The sequence below is a fragment of the Bos indicus x Bos taurus genome, chromosome 27, assembly GCF_003369695.1.
Source record: "Bos indicus x Bos taurus breed Angus x Brahman F1 hybrid chromosome 27, Bos_hybrid_MaternalHap_v2.0, whole genome shotgun sequence".
Taxonomy (NCBI): Eukaryota; Metazoa; Chordata; class Mammalia; order Artiodactyla; family Bovidae; genus Bos; species Bos indicus x Bos taurus.
The window spans coordinates 13,317,349-13,340,297 of record NC_040102.1 but is presented as its reverse complement, the minus strand read 5'-3'; the positions used below and the strand labels follow the sequence as shown (position 1 = coordinate 13,340,297).

At 37.1% G+C, this 22,949-nt stretch overlaps 1 protein-coding gene and 1 pseudogene across 15 annotated transcripts in view; both read right to left on the bottom strand.

The window, feature by feature from the left end:
* The window catches only part of TENM3 (teneurin transmembrane protein 3), a 2,746,241-nt gene that overhangs the window by 398,826 nt on the left and 2,324,466 nt on the right, over positions 1-22,949 (bottom strand). The gene's annotated exons all lie outside the window — the stretch shown is intronic.
* On the bottom strand, positions 359-890 carry LOC113885055 (annotated as a pseudogene).

The window sequence follows — 22,949 nt, the reverse complement described above, 5'->3', positions numbered from 1 at the left end:
TTCCTGCACCAGTTCTTTTTCTGAAGTAGTGAACAGGCATTGAGTACTGACTGTAAGTCAAGCGCCCTGGGAACTCTCTACAATGATCATCTAATTTACTCTGCTCAACAGCATTGTGAAGTTGGTGCTATTATTATTATTTTTGAGAACCACTTTATTCTGAGTAGTATAAACATAACTCCATTCATAACATAAACCTTCCATCAATTTCTTCACAGTCAGCCCAAAGAATAAAACCTCTGACTTAATTAGAATTTACATTTGGCCTTAAATATTTCAAAAATCATCCATGTCAACTATGGAATTTTAATCCTGCCTGCTACTATGAAATAGGGCAAACTTTGATCGATGGTAATTTCTAATTTTTGCTGTTCAGTCATTTTTCTTGACCTTGTTTTTTGACTGTGTACATTCTAGAGTGTTCAATAGATTTGTAATAAACTTCCATGATGAAGGGAAATTTCTTGCTCATTGTTTGCCTGAAATCTTGGCTAGTGTTCACCTTTTCAAACAAAAAAAAATGTGCTCCAAAATGGTCCACAAATTCAGCTACTAAACTGCCTTTAAAAATCTTCTTTGCAGTGGTTCCAGGGCACGGGCCATCAGATACGAAGCAACATCTTGGAGCAACCCCCACAGTGTGGGGCAGATGGCAGGCAGGCCATGACAACAGTCTTCACCACTATGATTAACCCCGCTTAAACTTGAGGAAATGGAGACACCAAGAGATGAAGCGAACTATCTAAGGCCACAGAACTAGTTGGTGGTGTAACTTGAACATGGGATCAGGCAGTCTGCCTCTAGAGCCAGTCTTTATACTCTGGATATAGGTGTGGGTATACATAGGTACTGGGCTTCCCCAGTGGCTCAGCGGTAAAGAATTCTTCTGCAATGCGAGAGACAGGTTCAGTCCCTGGATGGGCTAGATCTCCTGGAGGAGGACATGGCAACCCACTCCAGTATTCTCAATGGGATAGTCCCATGGACAGAGGAGCCTGGTAGGCTGCAGTCCATGGGGTCACAAAGAGTTGGACAGGATAGAGCTTATATACATATACATGTGTGTGTGTGTGTGTGTGTGTGTGTGTATACACAGAAATATTTTTAATGTTTATTTTAAAAATTATTTTTGGTCTCATGGCATGGCTTGCAGGATCTTAAATCCTCCCACCAGAGACTGAACCCATCCCAGGACAGAGAAAGTGCTGATTCCTAACTACTGGACCACCAGGGAATTCCCTCATTTTAAAAAATTTATTTTATTTTTAAAAAATTTATTTCATTAAAGTCTAGTTGATGTACAATGTTGTGTTGATTTCTACTATACAGCCAAGTGATTCAGTTATACAAATTCTTTTTCATTATGGTATTATTTTTAAAGCGCAGCTCTAGTCATATTATTTGACTCAGATACCTACCCCGACTCTTTGATAATTCCTGAATTATATACAAAGATCCCAGAGTCCCAGACAAGCATGTAAAGCCCCATTCAGTCTTTCTTCAGCCAACCTTTGCGATTCCGTGTGCACATCCCCGAGGGGTGGCACATGTCAGTGGAGGTTCCGTGTCTGCTACATTTTATGTTCTTTCCTTTTCCTGAACCTTTAGCCTCCAGACATATGCCACTTCCTCCTCCCTTGGACTTTAAAACAAAAGCCCCCGTGGATGTGACTTCTTCTTGCTTAGAATCACCACATGCTTTGTGGGTGCCTCTCTATGCATGCACCTTCTGCCACATTCTCAGTCAGTCAAGTCTCTGGGGAAATGGTGTGTTAGAATGTGGAGTGGGGCCCTGAAATCAGCTTGGCCTGAGACTGCTTCCAGCTCTTGGAGTTTTTAGCTCTGGGATCTTGGGCAAATTGGATCACATCTCTCCCAGCTCGAAACCTTTTCATGGCTTCCCACTGCAATTTGGGGCTGGGGACAGACTTGTGGGGCCCAACATATATTTGCTGCAAGTTCATGTGCCTTTAAAACCCAAGCTCGGCCAAGCCCAGCTTTCTTGACCAGCCTTATTTCATAAGTCACACCCGCCTTGTTACCCTTTAGTGTTCTGTCTTCAGGTTCTCAAATGCTCCTGCAAGCTCTTGCATTCCTTAGGCCTTCGCCGAGCTTTCTTTCTACCTGCAACCTCTTCCACTGCCTCTCTTGACTCACTCATTCTGATCTTTAAAGTCTCAGGTTTAAACTTGTCACATTTCAGGAAAGACTTCCTTGACCCCCTGATTCAAAGACCTCCATCCCTCATCCACCCCGAAACTAGCTAAGTCCACCTAAGCTAGCTCCTTTCCTTAGATGGGGAGTGATTTCATGAGCTTGTGGAAGCTCTGTTTCTCTCACTAGACTTGCAAACCCCCCTGAGGACAGGATGTATCTGTCTGGTTCACCACAATGGCATAAGGAGATGCTCAAGACAGACAAAGAGATAAATCTCTCTATTCCTCACTTTCCTCATTTATAAAATAGGAGTAACAATAACCTACCCTCACTGCCTTTGAGAAGCTGAGCACAGTCTGCAGGGAGAAGCTGACTGCTAATTGGGAGCTGTCCACTTCCACTTCTGAGCCACCGTCCCCTCAAGGAAGCCGCCTTCTCTCTGCATGCTCCCACAGCTGAGCACAGGGCTTTGGGCATCGCGGGTGCCCGTCAATGTTTGCTGTACCTGAGTTCATCTATGCCATCCGAAACCACAACTTGTCATTTTTGCCAAATGTGCTGATTTGACTCACATACAGAGATGTCCCTTTCCATGATCACATGATAAAATATCCCCTCAAACGTTGCTGCGATGAAGTTAATTGAGAACACACGTAAGCGTGTACAATACTAGGTTAGCATCACCAGGCCTTCCTGCATTCATACACTGTGAAGACTCCTCCTTGGAAAATTTTCTTCCAAATTAAAAATTTTAAATCATATGCATATCATCATATATTTATATATTGTGTTTTATATACATGTTGTATCACTGACAAGCAAACGATGAAAATGTTAGGATTAAAAAAATCGACCATGCTCATATCCACAGTCAAAATTTAATTGTTGAACAGTATTTGACTGTTGAACAAAGAGTCTGAGTTTTTGCAAAATAGGTCAAATGTAGAATTCCTGAGTAGGAACACAATCGTTGCAATCTAACTGTACAGGTCATTAGCAAGCCGTCTGGGAAATAAAAGAAGTGCTAAGCTAAAAATGTGTTACAGGTTGAGTGACCATTTAATTTAATGACCAAATCAAGACATGTGTAAGAGTGAAAGGAGATAGTATTGATTATAGTGGAACAACAGAGAAACCCGAATTGTCCCAGGGATGCTGTCTTGCGTTCTGGATTAGAAAAAGGTTCAAATCTAACCATATGGCACTACCAGCAATAAAGTTTTTCCCTCTTTCCCACCAACGCACCTGTGTCTAGTATGTTCAACTGTTATTGCCTTTAGATTTGATAATATGTAGGATATCATTTAGCATAATAGTGTCATAATCTGATCTACCCAGATAAGGATTACAGAAAAGACAAAAAAAAAAAAAGTAACAGACCAAAAAGCAAGCTGAACCCAGTGAAGGAGAGGGTCTGATGTCCACTGTCTAAGCAGGAGCCCTGACTGATCCAGCCAGTCCCCCGCTCTACCACCAGGCTGTTCCGATGCTCTGGGACTCCCAACATGACTGTCTTTACTGTCTACCCAACAAATCTGCGCTCACGTCTGAATTTGTATTTTCAAAACATGTCGGCTCATTACATTTACTGCATTCTAAATGATATTTAAAATTGAGGTAAATAATTTAAAGAGAAAATACCAAGAGCTTGAAATGAATATCTTTAAATATAATGCAATCAGGTAGATATTTTTACAATGTTTGGTGACATTAATGTGGTAATACTGAGTAACTGCTGACAATTAGTCAGAAGATGGAGCAGAGGTCTTGTAAGGAAATTACTCCCAGATGACAAAATATTGAAAATTCAATTATACTCTGTTTATTATAGGCTTACATTAGCAACTATATTCCTAATAAAGACTTTGATAATACACAAATTAATGGGAACACAGGGGAGTACTTTTGGAAATATTTTTTTCTCCTTATAGGATTCTATGATATTGATTTCTAAAGTGCTCCAAATGACAGTGTAAAGCTTGCTAAAAAAAAATTCCTAACATAAATTATATGCATAAGAACATATGATCTATTAAAGTACTCAAGATTATAAAAATAATTTTAATGTATAATGACAATGTGCAATAAATTCAATGCTTAAAATTTCAAGTTATGCAAGTGTATAAATCATTTAGGAAAGAAAATCCAGTGAATGCAAATAAGAAGAAACCATAATAAGGGCTGCACAAATGGTCTGAATTCTAATTAAAACCATATGTCATGGAAGCCAATGCATTCATTCTCCTTTTCACAAATGTAGTTTTAAAAACACTTCCACAATATAAAGCTCTTTATAACATATTTTTGTAGGTTGGAGTATACAAATATCTATTTCCCCACCAAGAAGACCACAATGTTCATCTACAAAGAACTAAGTTTTTCTCTTTCTTCCTCCCACAAACTTTCTGACATTATGCATAGTTCAATGAACATTTCTTCATTTGGTTGTTGAAAAATTTAACTGGGCACCTGTTTTGGGTGTAGCTCTTCTGTTCTTTTGCTTTTAAGGCCTCGCACCTCTTTTCTAGGCTTTTAAGATAGAGGGGAGAGAAAAAGATAGATACATAGATAAATTCAATATAATGTAGAAAACCCTGAATATTCATTGGAAGGACTGTTGCTGAAGCTGCAGTACTTTGACCTCCTGATGCAAAAAGCTGATTCATTAGAAAAGATGCTGATGCTGGGAAAGATTGAAGGCAAAAGGAGAAGGGGGCAGCAGAAAATCAGATGGTTAGATAGCATCACCCATTCAATAGACATGAATTAGAGTAAACTCCAAGAGAGAGTGGAAGACAGGAGCCTGGAGGGCTACAGTCCAAGGGGTCACCAAGAGTTGGACACAACCTAGCGACTGAACAACAACAATGCAGTAAATGCTAAATGTCACGGAAGAACTAGAGGGAAAGGCACCGTGGGAATTTGGCGGTAGGTCAGCTAGTTGCACTTTGGAACAATCAAAATGAAGATGTACTTAAGTGAAGCCACAAAAGCTGGCAGGATTACCCATAAACAGTAGCTAGGAAGGTAATGCAGATTGCCAGCTTAGCATGATCAAGCCAAGTGTCAAGAAAGTACGTGGTTGATTCACAGAATGGCAGCCAATAAAAAGAGTCCATTATGATGTCTTCAGAGGAATCTCAGGTAAAGAAAGGAAGATAAGATTATTTGGTGTTTAAATAACAAGAAAGATAAGCTTGAAAGTGAAAGTGAAGTTGCTCAGAAACGTCTGACTCTTTGCAACCCCACGGACTGTAGCCTACCAGCCTCCTCCGTTCATGCAAGAATACTGGAGTGGGTTGCCATTTCCTTCTCCAGGGGATCTTCCTGACCCAAGGATCGAACCTGGGCCTCCTGCATTGCAAGCAGACGCTTCACTGTCTAAGCGACCAGGGAAAGATAAGCTTAGAGGATTGAAATCTTCCTAAGAAGATTGATTCAACTTCTTGTTTTTGGTGAACAGACATTTTATGGAGCCAGGAATCAAGAGAATTGGAGGAAAGAAATAAAAATTTCTAAATGTAAGGAAAGGAGACAAAAGAAATGCAGAAATGTGAATGAAGTAATATATATGCTCCCTGTATTCTAGGGACAAAAGTAGCTTTGAAATAAATAAATAGGTTGAATTTGATGAAACTATAGAGCAGTGAAAAGATTTCAAGTAGGAAAGTAAGACAAAGTATTCAATAATCATGTTGAAATTTTGGAAGTGATTTGGAAATGTTAAGTGGGAATAAAAAGTAGAAAATTGAGTTCCACTTTGGCAAATAGTTTTGACTGCCATGGTGAAAAATATATAAGTCATGCAAGTTCATTTTTTGACAAAATGTTATAGCAGTTTATGTTTGGAAAATTTCTTTAAAAAATATCCAGTGTGAAAGAGACTCATTTTACAGCTTTTGATGGCAATATGATTTTAAGTAGGAAGAAGAATGGAAATCAAAGAAACATCAGGAGGCTAACAAAGAAAAAGCAGAATTCAAAATCAAACATAACTTAAATGCAGTCCAGGAAACAAAAAAGATTTGGTGACTTGATTAGTAAAAGGATCACTTTGCTAAAGGGCTAAACTTTAGAGACAAAAAGGGACAGATGAATGCTGTAGTGCCCAAAATAACAAGAAATTAATGCAAAAATAATGAAAGAGACAAAAATGTGATGAAGAGCTCTGAAATTACAAGTATCTGGAGCTCTATTAGAGTTATTACTAAGCTTCTTCACTACCAACCCTGGAAGGTCTTGGCTTTCAGCTTTGCAGCCCCTAAAGAGAAAGATGCAACACCGTGGCTATGTTTATTGAATGAATAATTGCAAAACAAAGTAAGGAAAAACCTTTTTGTTGTTGTTCAGTCGTTCAGTTGTGTTTGACTTTTTGTGACCCCATGGATTGTAGCACACCAGGCTTCCCTGTCCATCACCAACTCCCAGAGCTTGCTCAATCTCATGTCCATTGAGTCAGTGATGCCATCCAATCATCTCAGCCTCTGTCGTCCCCTTCTCCTCCTGCCTTCAGTCTTTCCCAGCATCAGGGTCTTTTCTAATGAGGCAGTTCTTCCCATTAGGTGGCCAAAGGATTGGAGCTTCAGCTTCAGCATCAGTCCTTCCAATGAATATTCTAATTGATTACCTTTAGGATTGACTGGATTGATCTCCTTGCAGTCCAAGGGACTCTCAAGAGTCCTCTTCAACACCACAATTCAAAATCATCAATCCTTTGGCACTCAGCCTTCTTTATGGTCCAACTCTTACATCCATTCATGACTACTGGAAAAACCATAGCTTTGACTATAGGGACTTTTGTTGGCAAAGTAATATCTCTGCTTTTTAATATGCTGTCCAGATTTCTCATAGCTTTTCTTCCAAGGAGCAAGTGTCTTTTAATTTCACGGCTGCAATCACTGTCCACACTGAATTTTGGAGCCCAAGAAAATAAAGTCAGCATTTCCACTATTTGCCGCAAAGTGATGGGACCAGATGCCATGATCTTTGTTTTTTGAATGTTAAGTTTTAAGCCAGCTTTTTCACTCTCCTCTTTCATCAAGAGACTCTTTAGTTCCTTTTCACTTTCTGCCATAAGGATGGGGTCATCTGCATATCTGAGGTTATTGCTATTTCTCCCAGCAATCTTGATTCCAGCTTGTGCTTCATGCAGCCCAGCATTTCACATGATGTACTCTGCATATGAGTCAAATAAGCAGGGTGATAATATACAGCTCTGACGTACTCCTTTCCCTATTTGGAATTAGTCCATTGTTCCATGTCTGATTCTAATTGTTGCTTCTTGACTTGCATAAAGGTTTCTCAGGAGGCAGGTAAGGTGATCTGATATTCCCATTTCTTGAAGAATTTTCCACGGTGTGTTGTGATTCACACAGTCAAAGGTTTTAGCATAAGTATATATTTTTCTGAAATTCTTTTTCTATGATCCAACGGATGTTGGCAATTTGATCTCTGGTTCCTCTGCCTTTTCTAAATCCAGCTTGAACACCTGGAAGTTCTTGGTTCATACACTATTGAAGCCTAGCTTGGAGAATTTTGAGCATTACTAATGTTATTTTCTCAAAATGAAGGAATCTGAGATAAACTTTGTTGCATAAGTGGAAAGAGAAAATCAAAGGGAGAAGTTTAGAACACATCATCTCAATGGGGAAGTCGTGAAGGCAAGAGTTCCCCAAAATGAGTCCAGGGAGAGGCAGATAGATAAACTTGTTCAGAAAGACAGAGGTCAAATAAAAGCTGTAATGGGCTTGTCTGTTGAGCCCTCTCCATAACCCAGCAGGAGCTGTCCTGTTTTAATTTTGAGGAAGTAAAGGAAAATAAAAACTTCTTTCCAGGAAGCAATGGAAGCTACTAAAAGTAAGAAACAGAGATATTATCTTCTTTTATGGGGTGTGGTGGTCTAAGAGGTGATAGGTATGTGACGTTGCCAGGACAGTCAAATTGGAAAGTTGTGTTTTGCAGGCTAATTTAATAATTAATGAAGCAAGTTAATTAGAGATTTGGTCCACATGAATGTTCCTTCCCAATGGATTATTATTTCTTTGGCCTGAGGACAGATTATCACTACTTATTACACAAGCAAAAATTTGAGGTCCTTGTATTTTTATTCTTATAACATGACCCATTTTAAAATGAATGCTTACAGTCTTTTGTATCTCTTATATATTTTACCACTTTAAAAAAAAAACACTATCTGTTTTATGGATAAAATATCTGTTTGCAAACAAAACTCTCTCTGAAGAATATATTTTCCAGGTACATTATAGAAGAAATAGAAATAATTAAAATACATTTAAAGCAAAAGGAAACAATATGAAGTTATTAATGATGAAGTCTGTGCTGTTGAGTATTCCTTAAAAATTGGTGAAAGTATCAGTGTCACACTTAACATAGAAAATATGCAAAGTATAGTTAAAAGGAACAGACTACTGGTTTATGTTTTTCATAACATAACGAATCTTTTGACAGTATGTATATTGCTGTTATTTATAATCCCATGGTGACAAGAAAATGTCACCAATTACCGGCTACAATGACAGAACACAATTTATTTCTAATGATTTATATCCATTAGGAAAAAAAAAAAAAAGCAGGTTACTAAAAGACAGCTACCATTCTGTTCCTCAACAGCAGTTTTTTTTTTTTTTTTTTAAACTGGAAGTGTGTTTGCAAAGGATAACAAGTTATTTTTGTTAATGAGAGTTTGCATAATTTACCTATATAACACCGTAAGTGACAGTCTAAAATAAGATACTTACTCTAAGGTATATTTTTAAAACAGAAATAACTGAAATATCACATTTGTAGGGCAGGCATTCACAACTAACATATTGTATTCCCTTTTAAATGTAGATCTCTTTAAAGCCTCATGGACTTTTAGAGGGTAGGAAATAAGAATTGAATGGGTAGTAAGTCAGCCTTTCGAGTAGACATTTACTGCTCATCCTGGCTTATTAAGAGCTGTAGGTTGGAAGAAACATGTATTTGAGTATTCCAGTTGCAAACAAATTTATAGGGATGACATGAAGGGAGAGAAAAAGGGGTAGAGGGCCTGATAATTAACAAGCAGGATAGTGAACTAAACATTACAATATAACTGGACAAAATTAGTAGGATAAAAGGATGTGAGAAGAGAGCCACACGAAAATTCTGGTCTCCTAATCTATGGGAGGAAATATGATCTGGGAAATAAGAGTTTTTTATGAAAGATTCTAAAGAAATCCAAGGTTAAAATTACAAAGAAATTTAGAAAAAACAAGAGGAAGGGAAAAGTAACAAGCAAAGAATCTTTTGAATGGTTCTAGTAACGTCACACAGATCAGAATTGAATTCAAGGGCCATAAAGGAGAATTTAACCACTGAAAACATATTTTGAGGACAGACGCCATGCTTTTAAATATACTGCTGATATATGTTGTAGGCACTAAAGATAATTTTGAGCAGAAATGTGATATTACTATCATTAAAATGGCAAGAGAAAGTGCATGTGTGTGTGTGTGTTTTGAGGTTCCCAGAAACTAAGGAGACATAATGAATTGGGAAGATGCTCAGTGAATAATGAAAACGATTAAGTCTAGGAGGTAGGATCAATTTATCAAAGAATGACTATTGAGCCTAATTAGCTTTGAGAAAAGAAAGATAAGTCTTGCTACTCAAGTATAGGAAGGATTATGACATGAAGATGAGGACCAAAATTGCTCCATTTCATGCCAAGAACTTAGGATAGAAGTCATGTAAAAATTTCTAATTAAACACAGATACAGGCAAACTCAGAAGAATCACGGTATCTAGTTCAGTTGTGTCTGCTGACAGAGAGCGAAACTGGTATCTCTCAAGGTCTCCATCAGACTTACTTGAGCCACACAAAGCTAAAGAATTGATTCCTAGAGATCATTTCCTCTAGAAACAAGCTGATGATCACATGCATGTTCTTTCAGTGAAATAATAACCTGAACCAGATTGTGTTTTGAGAGGCTGCACTATTTCAAGAAAGACAGAGATAACAATACATGGGGAAGTTTGGAGTAGAAATGATTCATGTATGGAAATCAAGTATTGCCACGGTCAAAACAAAACACTGTGTTCCACATGAAATCTTTCTTTGCCAAGTGCACGAGAGAGGATGAGGCAGTGTCACAGTTTTCCGTTTGTGAAAACTGGCTTGATCATCTTTTTTAAAAAGATTGAAATATGTAAGTAATGTCAGTTATTTTTGTCTTTTAATTGAAGTACAGTTGATTTACAATATTATATTAGCTTCAGATGTATAACAGTGATTTGATATTTTTATAGATTACATAACATACAAAGTTATTAAAATATCATTGACTATGTTCCCTGTGCTGTATATTATTACCAGTTATAAAATAAAGATGTGACTTACTTACTCTATAACTGGTAGTTTGTCCCTTTTCATCCCACAGGAATAGGTCGTTTCTACCTGTGTCACCATCCCCCACCCCCTCCCCTCTGGCAGCGACTAGTTTGTTCTCTGAATCTGTGAGTCTGTTTCTGTTTTATTTGTTCGTTTGTTTTGTTTTTATATTCTACAAAGAAGTGAAAATATACAGTGTTTTTCAAGACGTGGAGAAAAGGGAAGCTTCCTGTACTGTTGCAGGAATGTAAATTGGTGCAGTCACTGTGGAAAACAGGATGGAGGGTCCTCAAAACACTGGGGGCTCAGACGGTGAAGCGTCTGCTTACAATGCGGGAGACCCGGGTTCGATCCCTGGGTTGGGAAGATCCCCTGGAGAAGGAAATGGCAACCCACTCCAGTACTCTTGCCTGGAAAATCCCATGGACGGAGGAGCCTGGGAGGCTACAGTCCTTGGGGTTGCAAAGAGTCAGACACGACTGAGCAACTTCACTTTCACTTAAAAAAAAACTGAAAATAGAATTATCATGTGATCTAGCAATCCCACCCCCTGGGTATTAATCTGAAGAAAATAAAAACCCTAATTCAAAAAGATTTATGCATCCCTATGTTCACTAAAGCATTATTTATAATAGCCAAGATACGGAAGCAAACTAAGTGTCCACTGACAGATGAATGGAAATGATGTTTTACACACACACACACACACACACACTCACAGGCATATTAGTTGTAAAAAAAAAAAAAAAAGCCTGAGATCTTGTCATTTGTGACAACATGCATGAACCTACAGAGTATTTTGCTAAGTGAAGCAAGTCAGACAAAAAGTTATTTTTTTTTATTCATCTGTTAAACATTCAGGACCTACTTGCCAAATATGGCAAACTAGTCACCCAAAATTTCTTCCTGAATATCACTAAAAGCAAATTTCCTAAACTTATATAATGAAATATCACACAATACTCAATGTTTACATAGATAAAACTCCTGGCACTGAAAAAATTTATATTAGGAATCTGAAATGACTGGGTAACATAGAAATATTAGTGAAAACAAAAGATAACAAAATTTTGTAGGCAATAACATATCTTGAATTCATTTAAGGATCATAGTTCCATTCTTTATCAATGTATTACTGGACATACACAAAAGCAAAGGAAACTTGTATTATACTTGATTGATGCAAATAATGAGTCTAATTTTTCTTGCTACTTTAGGTAGTTTATTCGATTCTCTCTTCACTTTGATGGACTTATCCTAACCCAGTGTGACTTTCCTCCTTTGAGGTAAATCCTCAAGAAAAAAAACTTTTCAATATTAGCCGTGGACGGTTAACCAAAAACATAAACATGCATATTCTTTAAAATGGTTTAATAAGTAGGCACCGTTTGAAAGAATTCAGACAAAAAGACATTGGGTGAATGATCCAAGATAAACAAGTTAATGATAGAACCAGCATAAAGAACCCGTATCTTTCCATTTATAATCAAGTGTCCCTAGCACTGTGCCAGAGAAACTGTTTTCTTAAAATAGGAGGATTATATCTTAGACTAAGAAGTATGAAACAAATCCAACTACACAGAAGCTCAAGGTGACATGGAAGACATTTAAATTCACAAGGCTTGTTCCTTCTCTTTGAAAAGCAGGTGATTTGAGGGGACAGGAGCTATACTGTTGCCCAGGTACCAGGAGATCCTATGCAAGAGTAAGCGGTGTAGTCCAGTGGGATTTATTTATTTTTTATTTATTATTATTATTTTTTTACTCATTGATTTATTTTTTACTTTACAATATTGTATTGGTTTTGCCATACATCAACATGAATCCGCCATGGGTATACACGTGTTCCCCATCCTGAACCCCCCACCCTCCTCCCTCCCCGTAGAATCAGATAGTGGGTTTGGGAATTACACAGTGGCTTTCAATCCTGGCCTTGTCATTTTGGAACCATATCAAGATATTTAGATTCTTTCAGCCTTAATTTTCTTTTCTTGGTTAAATAGGGATAATACTACAAAATCTCAGAAGGTAGTAGATTGAATACAATAGGTACTCAATACAATACAAATATCTAACTCTGTTTCTGCCTCTATCTCTGTCAACCTCTACTCTGCCATTTGGATTTTCATACAATGATTTTTCTAAAGAACAATAACAACGTTCACATCCAAAATCCTTATGAGTTATCATTGTTACAAAGTAACTATTTTCAAAATCCTTCTGCAGAGCAGTGACACTTTCCATGGGATGCCAAAGGATTTTGAAAGAATCTTGAAAGGATTTTGGAAAGAATACAAACTGTTCCATAAAGGAACGATGTCATCACAGCAGAATCAGAATTGATTGGAGTAAGAGGATTTTTGTGTATAAAATTTCCTAGTTAAGGTAGGATAAGAAATATATCTCATGCAAAAGGTCAGTCTAAGTACTGAGCCTTCCTGGTATTTCTTCAGAAAGCAAAATCTTGCCTGACAGCTGTCAACTATTAATGAGCTATACACTTAGTACAAATCACTTGAAACATGGGTATATATGGCAATATCCACATCATGGGTAGATATGGCAATATTCTTATCCCTTATAGGAAAAACTTGTCACCACCAAATAGGTCCCTTTCATCCTTTGTATCCCTTTAGCAATAGGAATAGACAGGTAAAATTATTGCAATACTTTAAAGAAATACTGCTCCTCTTCTGACCCTCTGCACTGATCTCTTAAGATTTTGGGATAAAGAATAATAATCACACTCAATGTACTAATGGTAAAACCATAAAGTTTACACCTAGACCATAAGAGCTACTGGAATTTAAATCCTTTGTCTTTAGAGCGTTGAAGAGCCCACTGGCCCAGTGTTAGGGCACGCCCTTGCGTTTATCAAGCCATCTACAGGATTCAATCGCACTGATATAAAATCTTAGTCAGGATTGAGACCCACTGGTGGAAATGTAATAAGATTTACTGTTAATAATTTTGCAGCCTCCCTCCTTGTACCATTATGGTTTTTCTGGTGGTTCCCATGGAAAATACATTAGTTGCAAAATGCTCATTATAGCCATGGTGAAGATAAGTACAAAGTCAATACAAAGTCAAGAGCACAGGAAATCTATTTTATGTAGTGACTGCTTTGAGATCTGTCAGGACACAACTAAAATGCATGGGAATAAGATATTCTCGGACTCTGCCTTTCAATCACTGAGGCTCTTACTCTAGTAACAAATTAGTGCACCGGGATAGAATAGATAGGGTTCTTACTGATGTTGTATGATAACTAAGTGTCTTGTTCTAAGGGATCTTTCAGGAAAAAAAAAAAAAAATGGAGAAATAAGCATCTCTTTTGAGTCTGTATTAGATCTGCTATTATTCACTGTCCATCTCGTTTTTGAATAAAATCATTGAATATTCCCTTAAATCCACATCTATTTTTAGTTTTTGACTAACATCTTTTTCATACTGTTTACTGCTTCATAAACTGCAATATGCACTCTTCTGCACGATGGCTTTATGTAATTGTGCGGATGACAGTCTATTTCAACTCTCTTTCTGGGGCCTTTCGTTATTTTCCTACTGCAGCCACATTTGTCCAGGTTCTGCACTCATTTTAACTCCTGTCTTTCTCACATGACAAAGTCCTGAAAATCCTACTACACCTGTCCTCTCGATTCAGCATAACGCCTTTCTATGTGTTATATATATGGAACTGCGGCTCATCCATTCCAAGTTGGCCTTCACACAGTCCATTCATTGTGTCTCTACTGTTTTAAGAGGTGGACTGGACAGACACGGCCTGCAGAAACAATCTTAGCTCTTTCACCATGACATTGGCAGTTCTCCACAAGTGGATTCCACTTAACTGTCAACTTTAGCTTCCAGTATTCCCCAAGAGGATTCTTCCAGAATCTAAGGGTGACCTAAGGAGGCTACCATTGTTTCCATTGGTGCTTCCAAGCATTTCTTCAAGTTTTTCCAACTGTAAGTATGTACTGCTTTTCTGCAAATATTTCAACATATTTTACTACCTTCAACATCTTGCTGGAATTCTACGAACTCTTCAAAATCTTTCCTTTTCTAAACCTCTATTACTTTTTTCTTTCCAGTGTGCAATTTAGCCATGTTGCTAAACCATTTCATCCAGTTGCTTTGTCTTGTAATTGTTTTCTGTTTGTAACACCCTGTATCTTCAAGTCTGTAGGCCTGAGAGCAAAAGGTCCAATCTTATTGTTTAAAAATATCTGTCAAATTATTTAAGGCAAGGAGGTCCACAAAATAAGTGCATAATGCAACCTGGCTTTTGCAGGTTTCATGTTTTATTTTTTAATAAAAAATAGATCTCATAACTGCTGCTATTATATGTAACGTCCACAAACTTATGAGAGTCTGTTTTTCTACTATATTTTTTGCAATGCCTAAGAGTTACATATTATACTGTTACTGGTTAATTGTGCATTCCTGAAAATGTTTAATTTTAGTTAACATTCTAGATCTCTCAGAAACCGCCAAACCTGAATTTAGTATCTACTACTATTGTATAAGATATCTGATAAATCTTACCCCATTTCTTTTGCAAAGAATTAATAGCACTAATTTTTATTGATGTCTTATTGCCAAATTTAAGTAGATTAGCATGTATTCATTGGACATTATGAAGCAATCCCTAATTAAATTAAATGACATTTATAAAAGCAAACTGTGTGAAGGAAATCAATTTAAATTTGTACACCACTCAACTCAACCCAGGAATTGAACCCAGGTCTCCTGCATTGCAGGCGGATTCTTTACCAGCTGGGCCAGACTATATCTGATATTTGGCAAAACTAATACAATTATGTAAAGTTTAAAAATAAAATTAAATTAAAAAAATAAATAAAATTCAGATAGATTAAATGTAAAAAAAAAAAATACGAAAGTGAAGAAAATAAAACTGATTATTTGTTCTAGGGGTAAAGTCAACATTTCTAGGCATAAAAAAGCCACAAGGAAAATAATAATTGATAACTATATTTTAAAGTTTCTAAAAAATTCTTTCAAAAATGAAATGGTTCAAGCCCACTCAAGGATGCCAAATAAATGAACAAATACAAAATTAAACCGAGGAAAGCACTTAATGGTATATTTAGATATTTTAAAAGAGACAAGGGGTTATTAAGATTCTTGCTTCATGAAACCTATGCAATTCAATAAGAAAAAAAATATGTATATGTACATGTGTAACTATATCTCTGTATCTTTTCCAACAGCCTATTGATTGATGGAAAGAGATTTACCTCCCACTGTTACTATCACCTGCTTTAAGTTTTTCATTTATTTAATAAGGATACAGAAACTTTGTGGAAATGAACTTGCTCCTCCAAGCTGGAGTCAATACAGATTTTCTTGGCACCTAGAATCTCTAATAAGGAGCGTGTAGCTGTTTAAGCAAGGTGGAATCCTGATAGAGTGGAGGACGTTACATCTGTGCTGTGCCCCAGCTCTTTCATAGCTGGAGTTCGTGTCATTATTCATCACTACTGGGGAACTACACATATGTCTATAAGCAGAAGGCCTGCATTTAAGGAGACGTTTATTTTTATCAGGTCCTCCTGCAACCAAACCCGTCTCATCAAGGCCAGATGTACACAAGGTGGAAAAAAGCAGAGTCAGTGTCCCAGTGTCCTTGAATGCTGTCTCCTCCTTCATCCTCCTGATTTCTGGAAGACCCATTTCTCCACCCCGAATAGAAAAATGTGCAAAGGGCATAAACTGACAATTCACAAAAGAAATACAAAGAGTACACACACCTATATGAGACTATATTTAACCTATTACTCAAATGAATATACAACAGTAAGATACTATGTTTCCATCTAGTTGCCAAAATTTTAAGCATGGCAACATTCCTTGTCAATGGCTTATGGGAAAAGATACTTATTAATATTTCTAGTCAGAGTGTAAATTGATACAACTTTTTTTTTTTCAGGGCATTTTGACAGGGTCTATCAAATGCTTTAAACTGTACATACCCTTCATACCCTTTGCCTCTGATCTTCCATTTCCAAGAATTTATCCTAAGGTATTAAGGGATACAGAATTAGAGGCAAAGATTTATCCACTAGAATTGTTATCACAATGCAATTTATGAAACTGAAAAGTCAAACAACCTAGCTGTCTAAAAGTAGTGGATATGTTAAAACAAATTATGGAAGAGTCTAATAATGTGGAGAAACTTAGGTCAAAACAGAAATTCCAAAATTTTTTTTTTTTTGGCCACACACGAGGCTTGTAGGATTTCAGTTCCCGGATCATTTGAACCCAGGCCATGGCAGTGAAAGCACTGAACTCTAGCCACTAGACCAGGATGGAACTCCCAGAAATTTCAATTTAATAAAAAAATATACACAGAGATAAAAATAAAAGCGTAAATACCAAAACAGGAACTAGTGAATATTATCCACATACTCCTCTGTGTCTTCCAATGATATGTAATGCTAAGTAACTAAAATAAATTCAGGGCATGAATTTATTTTATATAAACACATAATATTTTATACTTAAAATTGGTTTAAAGTTCCATTTTTATTATTTCTATCACCTATCATTTTCCTTGTGTTATTGATACAATACAAATAATAATTAAATGCTTAAAAAATTCTAATGATTATCTGAAGTCTTTAAACTTCCTAAATAGGTTCATTTAAACAATTTAAGTTACCTTTGAGCACATTTTGTACAATCTAGACAACGGTGCTCCACTCACAGGAAATGAGACACAGTCCATTATAAGGGAATGTTTTATACTTGTTTTCTGCAGCAACTGACATTTCATTCAAACACTTTCCAGTCCCCCAGGAATCTCCAGCTGCTGTATGTCAAAATTTTAAGATTTCTCTTTGTGAACTTTAACACTTCTATAAAAACCAGTTGGAAGAGCAAGCCTACTTCCAATTGATTACTTTGATATTAACCAGTTAAAGCAAATCAATTATTCAGTTTAGTCTGAATAATCATTTCACAAAGTCACAGTTTTCCATACGCAAACATGCATGAGCAAATAATAACTACCATTCTGGCTTTTTATAGCCTATTTCTATTTCTCAGACATGTCACTTGTGGTCTGTTTTTTACTCTCTTTTGTGTATTTTTAAAAAATGAATGTTGGGTAATTCCTCGAGTGTTCGCTAATAATCAAATCTGGTTGTATAATTTTATGTTGGTAAATATGCATTTTGTTTTTATGCAAAAAGACAGTGTGGCTAGTGCAAAACCATGCAGGAGTTACTAAGGTGCAAAGACTTATTCTTTAATTTTTTTGGCCACACTGCCCGACCTATGGGATCTTACTTCTTCAATGAGGTCTCAAACTTGTGCTCCCTGTGGTAGAAGCTTGGATTCTTAATCACTGAACTGCCAGGGAAATCCCAAGACTTATGTTTAAGCTAGTAATTTAAACCATGGGGCAAAGATTATACAAACACACTTATGTATGTATATAGGTGTGTGTATGATCCATATATAAATATATATCTATTTTTAATTTATCATATCTACTTTTATATACTGGGCTTCGCTGGTGACTCACCTGGTAAAGAATCTGCCTGCAATGTAATGTGGGAGACCTGGGTTTGATCCCTGGGTTGGGAAGACTCCCTGGGGAAGGGATCTACCTACTCCAGTATTCTGGCCTGGAGAATTCCATGAATTGTATAGTACATGGGGTCACAAAGAGTCAGACATGACTGAGCGACTTTTACTTTCATTTTATATATCCATATGTCTATTTTATTATATATCTATGTATTTTATATAGATCATATACACACACATACAAATCAATGATCAAGGAAAGGATTTAAGAAGTTATCTATGTGTCTGTATGGGGAATCCTGTACTGAGAGCAATCCTGTTATTTCAAGATCCAGATAATTATCTGTTTTTCATTGAACTCTAGGTGCGCTATATTTAATAGTTTTATAAAGCTATTTTAAACAAAATATCAATTTTGAATAAAAATGTACTTTCCCCCAAACCTTTTGATGACATGAACTTTTAACTCCATTGAATATCATTGATTTTTCCTACACTGCCTGGATATTTGCTATGACTTTAATTAGTGTAGATACAAATGTACCTTGTATTTATTTTTTAAGTTTTTTATTGATGTGGATCATCTTTAAAGTCTTCATTAAAGTTGTTACAAAATTGCTGCTGCTTCTTCTATTTTAGTATTTTGGTATTTTGGTTCAGGAGGCACATGGTATTTAGCTCACTGGCCAGGGATCCAACCCACACCCCCATTGGAAGGTGAAATCTTAACCATTGGGCCACCAGGGAAGTCCCAGAAAGATATCTTTTAAACGTATATCTCTCCTACAGCAAACTCTAAGCTACTGATGTACACAAAATTGTAAGATGAAAAGTACCTTAGAAGATAAAAAGTATTGAGGAATTCAGGTACCTAAGTTTCTATTCCAAGATCTCTCTGCTCCTGACCTCTCAGAGGCCAGACCTCATCTCCCCTTTAATCTTCACTTCGATCTTCCTGTTATAATATCACCCTGTCCATTTCCTAGGAAAGATCCTGAAATGTCCTCCAATATAAAAATATCCCTGCCCTTGTGTTCCCCAGGAGTTACACCTAACCCTTTCCTTAGTTCAGGTTTGGAGAGAAAAATCTGCACTTGCTGGTGCCATGGTTTCCGTTCATCTCTCCACCCACTGCCACTTGGTGACCACACGCGCTACTCGGAAATTCATATCCTCTGTGCAGTCCACAGGCTATGGAAATGTCTGACTGCTAACCATTTCCTGCCTCTGTGGTCTTCGTGAACAGACACTTCCTTTTGTCTCTATGGAAAGTCCCTCTTTGTTTCTTTCATTGGTGCTTCTTCTATAACTTTATGTTAAATGTTGGTGACCTCAGTATTATACCTTCATTCCTCTTCTTTTCTCATTTTATCTGCTTTTGGGGAGAGGTTTGATTATGCCCCATGGCTTTCACTGCAATTGTACAGATCATAAGGTAAATATTTCTGAACAAAATCTAACTGAATTTTATATATATGAAAAGTGAAGGTATTAGTCACTTAGTCATATCCGACTCTTTGCAACCACATGGCCAATAGCCTGCCAGACTCCTCTGTCCGTGGAATTCTCCAGGCAAGAATACTGGAATGGGTAGCCATGCCCTCCTCCAGAGGATCTTCCTGACCCTGGAAATGAACCCTGCATCTCCTGCATCGACAGGCAGATTCGTCACCATCTGAGCTACCAGCAAAGCACATAGATATATATATAATTGCTTAATCTATTCTGAATTTTGATGTTCCACAGACCCCTCAAATACAACCTGGCCTTGTCTGAATTACTGAATTTATTAAACAATAAGCTTTAAGCTCCCACTTGGATTTACACCATCACTTCCATGTTAGAGAGTCTTTTAAATGTCTTCTTCTTCCCTAACCCCAGTGCAGAGTTAATCAAGTTTTCATTCTGTCGAATTTTAATGTCTCCCTTTCCTTTCCAATTCTTGGTTCAAACATTTGTATTTTCTCACTTTGCTAATTATAACACTACCCGATTGGCTAGTTTCCTCTCAAGTTTGACCTCCAATCATGGAGCTGTTCAGCCACAGTTCTGGCTCCAGGATCAGGCACTGCATGAGGGAGAACAGAGACGCAAGGGTGAACAGGGCCGTGGCCCTACAGAGCTTACTCCCTTTGTGGGAAAGACAGCCAACTCCCTACACTGCTCTCAAGGTGCTCTGTAAATGGTAAATATGCCTATAATATTCCTTTGCATGAAACTCCCATTACCTACAGAAAAAGTACAAATTCCTGAGCATGGCCATTGAAGGTGTTTTGCAGTCTGGTCTGGGGCTATCTGTAGACCAAACACTCATCGCTCATCCTCACACAACCTGTGTTCCAGGCAAAAACAGCCTGCAACTGTTGCAACAGTTCACGGGGATTTTACACCCTCTCCTTTGTTGCTTTGTCTACATCTTGCATTTTTGCACATCCTTTGAGCCCGTGTACCAGTATTTTGGTCATCTGATGCCAACAGCCGACTCACTGGAAAAGTCCCTGAGGCGGGAAAGATAGAGGGCAGAAGGAGAAGAGCGTGTCAGAGGATGAGATGGCTGGACGGCATTACCGATGCAATGGACATGAACTTGCGTAGACTTCAGGAGATGGCGAGGGACGGGAGGCCTGGGGTGCTGCAGTCCATGGGGTCGCAGAGTTGGACGACCGAACTGGGTGGCAACCACAACAGTAACCAATGCCGCTTCCTTCCTCCTTTATGAAACCATTTTTCCTCTGCTGCCTCTCCTGTCTCTGTGGCAAGAATCTGCTCTATGCGGACATCAATTCTGCACTCTGTGTTGTAGTATTACTTAGCACATTAAAATTACAATGCAATATTTACTTGCCGATTTGCCCAACCAGCCTGTGAATTTTTACAATCAGAGACTATATCTTACTCATTTTTTCCCCCCAGCCCCTGGTACAATACCTAACATTGACTACTCATTGAATGAAAATGTAGTTGCTATACTAAGAAATCAATTCAAAAAGTCATGTCCCAACTTTATTCAGTTTTCAGCTTCTGTGTGACTTCATGTTTACAGTCAAGGTACTATTCATAATGGGATTTTCCAGGCAAGAGTACTGGAGTGGGGTGCCATTGCCTTCTCCCAAGACATTTTAAATTGTTCCTTTCTCAAGTTTATATGCATTTGTATCCATTTTAATATGAATTCAAAAAGCTTTTACATTTAGTTTATAATCTAATCATTATGGAAAACTATCTCAAGTCAAATGATAAAGAGAAGAAAATTCCAATACAGTGAAACCCTCATTCAAGCTATTTAGTAAATAATGTAGATTTTTCACATTTAAACTTGTATGTGGATGTGATGCTCATTAACAGAATTATTATGACCTGAGAAGAATATTCTATAAATAACACACCCCCCAAATCAGTTAGTTCCTCTTCAAACACTTGAATACCCTTGAAATGGCAAATAAACTAAGGTTCTATGGCTTTAACACTTATCTTTTCTATTTCAGTGATAATTACATCAATAAACCTGATTCAGCATTTGCTGCTATTCAATTCATTAATTAAAACAATTTTACTGCTACTGCTGTGATTTTTCAAGGATATCAAAACACATTCAAAAATTAAAACAGCATACATCATCAGTTTTGATATGTGTTGGTATGCTTTCTTTTGATTTCAACTCGACAATTAAAAGAACATTAGGCTTTTAAACAGAAAAAGCATATATTCTATATACTTTGAACAAAAATACTTAAAATGCAAGTTGTTTTGTAGAAATGGCAATGTTTGTGTAAAGAAGAGCAAACTGTCAAGAATTCCAAAAATCCTCTTAGAATAGAAAATATAAATATATGTAAATACTTAAGTGATAACAACCATGGTTGTGGACTTTATGGTATTCTTAATTCTAGTTTCATAGTACTAAATTTTTAAAAAATTTTATTTAAATCATCACTTACTGTGCTTAAGTGACTTGTAACATATCCATGAAGTGAATATATTTCATCGCAAATAAAATATAGAAGCTTTTGCTTAAAGAATGGTATAAGTTGCTATTTAAACTACAAACATACACACATCACGGTGATGTAATTATTTTTATATATTGGAAACTATTTGTACTTTGCAAAGCCGCACTTTCATTCTGACCTTGATTTAGTAAGCATGCAACATATTACTTTTGCTATTTTGACATCCCAGAGCACCTAAAACATAAAATATAATTTACAACAGTAGAACATGCCAGAATTGACCATTACATGCCAGAAGAGGGCCCAAGATGGAATTTATATTCAAGTTATGGTTCAGTATGTGTGGTAGAATCTCGTGAAATTTATTTCTCACAGCAGTGGAATTCCACCTTCATTCTTACAATCAATTTTCAAAGTAGGCTGAGAGTTGATAAAGATCAAGTTGAAGGAATGAAATTAGGCTAGTTAGGTGAAATTATACACCTCTCTTCAAATTATTTGTGGAAAACTCAAATATTCTCCTTTTGTAAAAAGAGCCAGGAGAGAAATGACACCTGTGTGGTGGCTAGAAGCATTACAAGTATACGACATACCAGGGTACTCCAAGGTCACTAGCAGTTTCTCCCAAACTCTTCTAGATCTTAATTGGTGATAGAATAGTTACAAATCCTTCCATTTCTCTTCTCTCACATTTATTCAGTTGCTCAGAGGAAATAACCTCCTTGCCCACTTTTTTGGGGATATTTCCGGTGACTCCGCCTGCCAATGCAGGAGACACAAGAGATGCAGGTTCGAGTCCTGGGTCTAGAAGATCCCCTGAAGAAGGGACTGGTAACCCACTCCAGGTATTCTTGCCTGGAAAATCCCATGGACAGAGGAGCCTGTGGGCTGCAGTTCATGGGATCACAAAA